Source organism: Lonchura striata, chromosome 8 (genome assembly GCF_046129695.1).
Source record: "Lonchura striata isolate bLonStr1 chromosome 8, bLonStr1.mat, whole genome shotgun sequence".
Lineage (NCBI taxonomy): Eukaryota > Metazoa > Chordata > Aves > Passeriformes > Estrildidae > Lonchura > Lonchura striata.
This window is the reverse complement of record NC_134610.1, coordinates 37,139,098-37,145,407: the sequence shown is the minus strand read 5'-3', so window position 1 is coordinate 37,145,407 and position 6,310 is coordinate 37,139,098.

The following is a 6,310-nucleotide window of genomic DNA, read 5'->3' as shown; positions in this document are numbered from 1 at the left end:
ACTCACATGGCTCTCTCCTCCCAAGCTCCAGCACTTCAAACCAGAGCAGAGCAGGGGGAGGAGCGGCCACAGCGCCGGCCCTGCCAAGCCTTCCTCCCCAGCGCCAGCCTCCCGCTGCTGGCACAGCCTCTCGGGGACCCCGCTGCCTGCCTGGGGACCCACCGGAGCCCCCCAAAGCCTTTGGGAGCCAAGCCAGCCTTCAGACCCACCCTACCGATCCCTAGTGCCTGTCCCAGCAGCTGCTACTAGATGTTTAACTCCTTCCTGCCCAAAAGATCCTAAATCCTCTCCCCCTGCTTGACAGCTCTGGTTAAATCACCAGCATGCACAACTGTACGTGGTGGGGTCATGCATGGACACGGTCCTCATGGATGCCCAGCTTTGTTGGAACACCCCACTTCAGGCCTTGGGAAAAGGTTATAATCTCAGAGGAAAACTGAACAAGGAGGGAAACAAATCCCAGAAAACAGTTCCAATATTTCCACTGGCCAGAAACACAACAAGTCCCCAAAGCCAAGTGTGTAAAGCCACTTTCCTGGCTCAGTTACAGGGCCAGGACCCCCTGCCCAGGTGCTGTCACAGGATGGAGGGAGCACTGCAGCTTTCCTGCCCCGCCAAGCATCACATGCCAGCAACACCTTGAAGCCAGGTCTGAGCAATCACAAGTTTCCCAATCACAAGTTTTCCTGGAGCCCAGGATGAAATTCTTCACTGGGCAGCACTGGCACTCTCCCACACCCCAGAAATTTTGATTGTTCTTTGCCTCTGCTTTAAAAAGTAACCCCCAAATCCACTTATCCAGCTCAGGTGACGGTGCCCCTCATTCCTAGGGATGGCCAAGCAGAGATGGAGCATTCCCAGGGCCGACACTGCCATGGTGACACTAAGCAAGTCACCTCCACAGCTCAAGAAGTGTCCCTGAGACAGGGTTTTGATGGGGAGGTGACAACTTTGGCTGCCCTTGGCTGTGTGTGACCAGGAAGGTCAGAGTGTGCTGTGGTCCTACAGAGTGGAGATCTCCATATGCCAGAGCTGATGCTCCGCTTTAAAAATATTCAGGAAAATCACCGAGACAAATGCTCAGATGTTCATTTTGCTTTATGCAACATTCCCCACAGTATTTTGAAGCAAAACAGGCAAGTTTTCCCCTGAAAATGGGAGCTGGCTGCTGCTGCCAGCAGCTCTCCCCGTGACCGATGAGGTTAGGGGCGCCTGCTGTGGAACAGCCCCCACCAATCTGGACAGGACACGGGTTTGTCCAGATGGCAGAGCTTCCATAGGGCCCCTCCCAGAGCTCCAGTACTGCCATCAGCCTGGGGAAGGAGCCAGGTCCTGCTAGCCTTCTCTGGCGTGTCCTGACCAGCTCGGCTGCCCTGGGGCCAGGGTGCGGTGGCACCACTGGGATGCAGGACTCCTTGGCACATCTAAGAGGAATAGGAACGACTGCTGCTTCCATTCCCACTGGTGGGATGGAAACCTTGGTGTTCCCAGAGCCTCTCCCCACCCCAGAGCTGTGCAGCTGCCCCCATGAGCTGCCAGGATCTGGGCAGCAGCACCCTGCTGAGGTACCCCGAGCGTGTGCAGACAGGATGCCCAGACAGAGAAATTCCCACTTCTCCCTTCTCTTGGAATTAGGCAGCTCATGAGAGGGGAGGGCAGCAGCAGTCCCGTGGGACACCCTCATTAAGTCAATGAGCTTCATTTCACTGCACACCTTCTTGCAAGCTCCCTGGGAAGGAGCCAGGGCTGGGGCATACCCAAAAAAGGAATTTCCAGATTAGATGCCCTGAGGGTGGGCTGTGGCACAGGTGGGCACTAGAGCATCTTGGTCCAGTGCAAGCAGCTCTGCCACTGACCAAGCAGCCAGGCAGGGACTGGGAAGGCACCAGCTGGTGAAATATTTTGGAGAAGTATTCCCCCTGCGAGAAGCCAGGGCAGCTGGCTTGCTGGCAGAGCAGGGAAAACCCCTTGCTTTTACCTCCTCCAGGCTAAAGGCTCCCAAAAAGCACTTTGCACACTCCATGAGACGCTGCTGCCAGCTTGCCATAACCTTGGACTTCTTGAAAAGCAAAACTGGACCCTCACCCTGGTTCTCCCTCCCAAAGAGGCTGGCTGCATCTTCCCAAAATTGTCTGACATCTGGTGCTACAACATGGCACCTCGGGAAAAGGGGGATTGGACTGCCCTAAGACAGCACTGAGGGCTCAGTCCTGGGCCAGAAGAATGATGGGGGGAGGGGGAAAAGAGAGAAAAAAATAGAGGTGGGGGAAAAGAGTGGAGATGGGAAGAAAAGAGATTGGGGGAAGAGGGTGGGGGGAAAGAGAGTGGAGAGAAGAGAAGGGGAAATGAGAAAGGAGGAACAGGGAAAGAAAAAAGATAAAAAAGAGATTGGGGAAGTCAAGGAAAGAGTGAGGAAGTGGAGGAAAGTGTGTGGGGGAAGTGGAAGAAGTGGAAAATGAGAATAGGAAAGGAGAGAGAAGGAAAGAGAAAAGAGGAGAGAAACTACAAAAGAGAGGAAAAAAGAAGAGGGGGAAAGGCAGGGGGAAGAACAGAAAAAAGAGAAGAAGGGGATGAGGAGGAAAAGCGAGGAGGACAAGGCAAGAGGGGGGAAGGGGAGGGGAAGAGAAAGGAAAAAAGAGATGGAAGAAAAAAGACAAAAAGAGAGGGAAAAAAAAGGAGGAGAAGAAAGGAAACTGAAAAGAGAAAATGGGGGTAAAAATAGGTTAAAAAAAGAGATAAGAAGCGGGGGGAAGGGAAAAATAGATAAAAATAGGGGAAAAGAGCCTGTCATCAAGACCTGCAGCCTTTCATCCGTGGTCAAAGCACACCGATGCTACTCTCCGGGGTTGTTGTCCCTGCAGGATTTTGGGAGGGGACAGGGAGCCTGCCGCAGCCCAGCTCAGCAATTCCTCCTGCACAGGCCAAGGATTCCCCAGTAAGAGCCACACGGATGGACGGATAGGCAGAGGGACAGAGGGACGGACGGATGGACAGCAGAGGGAGCCTCAGGCTGAGCAGAGAGCAGACGCTTCCTCAGGGAGATGCCACCGTGCTGGACAGTGCTGAGATCCCAGAGCTGGGAAGGGAAGGGAAGGGAAGGGAAGGGAAGGGAAGGGAAGGGAAGGGAAGGGAAGGGAAGGGAAGGGAAGGGAAGGGAAGGGAAGGGAAGGGAAGGGAAGGGAAGGGAAGGGAAGGGAAGGGAAGGGAAGGGAAGGGAAGGGAAGGGAAGGGAAGGGAAGGGAAGGGAAGGGAAGGGAAGGGAAGGGAAGGGAAGGGAAGGGAAGGGAAGGGAAGGGAAGGGAACAAACCCTGATAGCAGCACAGGCAGAAAGTCAGGGGTGGGAGCACTCTTGGACTTATCAGAAAACTTCAGGGACTGTCAGCAGGTAACTATAAATCCTATTGACATTTGGGATTCTAATCCATTCCCCATCTAAAAGCTGCACACAGCAGTTGAAAGGCCCTTCTGAAGCCGAGGATGTTGCCACACCCCGAGCCACTGACCTCCCCTGCCTACAGTCCTCGGAAAGAAACAGTGGCACCCAGCCCGTGGGTGGGAGCTCAGCCAGGGAGATGGGGAGGCAGGACACAAGGGTGCACAGGAGCCCCAAGCTGGCCAGCCCAGCCCCAAAAACTACAGATACCACTCTGTCAAGTTCTGCCTCTGGAGCTGTGTAACACCGGGAGACCCTCCCTTCCCCCCCTTCCTTCCCCCCCACCCCGGACTGCAGCATTCCTAAACATTTACTCATGGAGAGCCAGAAACATCCTCCCGGAAAATTCTTCTATAAGATAAACCCTGAAAATGTCACGACTGCCTGCGGGAGCCACCAAATAGCCCCAGGAGGGCAACAAGGGTGACTGTGCCCAGACCCTTGTCATTACCTGCATCCTCCTCCTCCTCCTCCTCCTCCTCCTCCTCCTCCTCCTCCTCCTCCTCCTCCTCCTCCTCCTGAACTGAGTAGGGCTGGACAAGGCACAGCCAAGAGGTGCTGGTGTCCTACTCTGCCCCATCCAAACGGACAAGAGGACAAGGCAGCAGAGAATTGTGGCTGGAGTGACTTTGGCCACCCTGTGAGGTTTCCTGGGGAGAATGGATGGTGGAGAGGGACCATCAATATTTGAGCACAGCCGAACCCAAGGGAGGTGTATAAAATGTGAGTTTGGGGTGAGCTGTAGCCCCCAGTCCCCCCTCACCCTGCCTCCACTGGGGCCATGTCTCTGCTTCCAATCACTCACCTGCCCCCAAGGCCAGCCGACAGCCTGGAGATAAGGCAGGGAAGGCAAGGGAAGGAATGCGACCCCCTGGATCATCCTCCTCCACGTTAATAAATCATCTTGCAGACTAACTGCTCCCTGGACAGGAGAAGACTGCTTCTAACTCCCCACCAAGGTTCTGGCTCAGCTGGGGAGCCCCAAATTTCAACTGAGTTCCTGGCATTCCTGCCTCGGCTCCAGCAGCGGGACAGGGTGCTGGTTTTGGTCCCCCTGAGGAACAGGAAGGAAGTGCATTCCCATTCCCAGGCACTTCTTTCCCTGAGGGTATAGGGAGATCAGTGCACCTGGCACCCCGGTTAGCACTGTAGACAGATTCTGTGTAGCAGGATGAGGGGAGATGAGGGATGGGACAATGGGATGGAGGGTTTGTAATCCAACTTGATGCCATCCCAACCAGAGAATCAGAGGAGGACAAGGCACCCAGGTGGGGTACATGTCCCAGAGCTTAAACAAAGCTTCCCAAGCCAATGATGTCCCTTAACCATGCCAGGATTTTAACCCTCCAATGTGACAGAGGAACAAAGCACTATCAGCAGGTAACCCAGCACCAGCTTTGAAGCCTACACAACAAAAGCTGGGAGTTGCCCATCTCCAGCTGTTTTCCAGGACTTAAGAAGCAAAGAAAACACCAATACAGTTTAAAAACCCCAATTCACCAAACAAAATGCAGAAGAGCTACCAAGCGACGTACCTGAAGCTACAAGAGAGCGTCACAGCCTCCAGCCCGTGGAACAGCAGCTGTCCTGCACCCAGCCCAGCCAGGGATGCTGGGTGCCAGCTGGTCCGTGCTGCTGCAGGAGGCAACTGCCACAGCTCTTGGATGCTTTATAGAGCCTCACCATGGATTTTCAGGGAGGAAGACCACCTGGCAGGTCATTAATCTCACCTTCAACACAGCATGTGGCAATCAGAATCCAAGCTCACACGCTTGCTGCAGGGCCAGGTGGCGAGGAACGCTATTTTCTTAGGGAATGGACAGGAAAAGGGGGATTGGGGAAGGGGTTTGTTTTGGGATTTCAGCTGCAATCTCCAGCTCATCCAACCAGCCTGGCTCTTGTCAGCGCTGCCCTCCTGCAGCGCAGGGGACTTTGTTTGGCTTGGAGGCCCCCAGCTGTGTTCGTAATAAGACTCCGTGTCTGCTCTGTGGTCCTTCCACCTCTTTGCACTCCTCAGACAATAGTTTGCCTGTGCTGCTGACTTTGGCAGCATTTTCAAAGTTTTGGCTCCTTCCAAAGTTTCCTCTGCACCAGGCAGCCAACCTTGGCCATCGTGCTTTGTTGTCACATCCCCTTGCATCCCACCCCCGGCTGTCTGCTGTCTGCAGGGCACCGTGCTCCGTGCTGGACCTTTTGGGCCCCGAATTGGGGACATGACAGGAAGAGGTGCCTAACAGGCCCTTTGGGGGTGCATGCTGGGGTCATGAACAGCCTGGATGAAGGGCAACTGGAAAAGGGAAAGCATCACCCAGGCCTTGAACCCACCCAACTGCACACGTCCCAGTGCCATAGCGAGAAATCAATCAATTGAATGCCTTGGAACCAAGTCGAGCGATGAGAACCTGATATCAGCCAAGGCTGAAATTCCCCTTTTCCTGCCATGTCTCCACAAGTATTTAAGCAGGAAAACTTAGATCTTTTGAGGAAGCCCAAACAGCCTTGGAGATGGATAGTAAAGGGGTCAAACAGGTGGGTGATCTTTAGCTGCTCCATGCAAGCGCTGGGGAAAGCCACCAGGAGCTGGATGAAGCCAGAACTCACATCATCCTTTTCCAACCAAGAACTAGAGCCAGTATTTGACCAATTATTCTTTTTTTCTATAAGTCACTTGGTTTTAAAGCAAAATGCAACACAATAAACAGCTTTAATGCACTGAAGTTCACCACCTGTAACAGGACAGGTGCCAAGAACAAGCAGTGCTGTAATTTGTGTCCCTGCTTGCATGGAGACAACATGTAGACAGAGCTTGAAGACAGAGATTCCAGATCAGGCTTGCCCCCTCCTGAACGCAGGGATGATGCCACAGCCAGGCACCA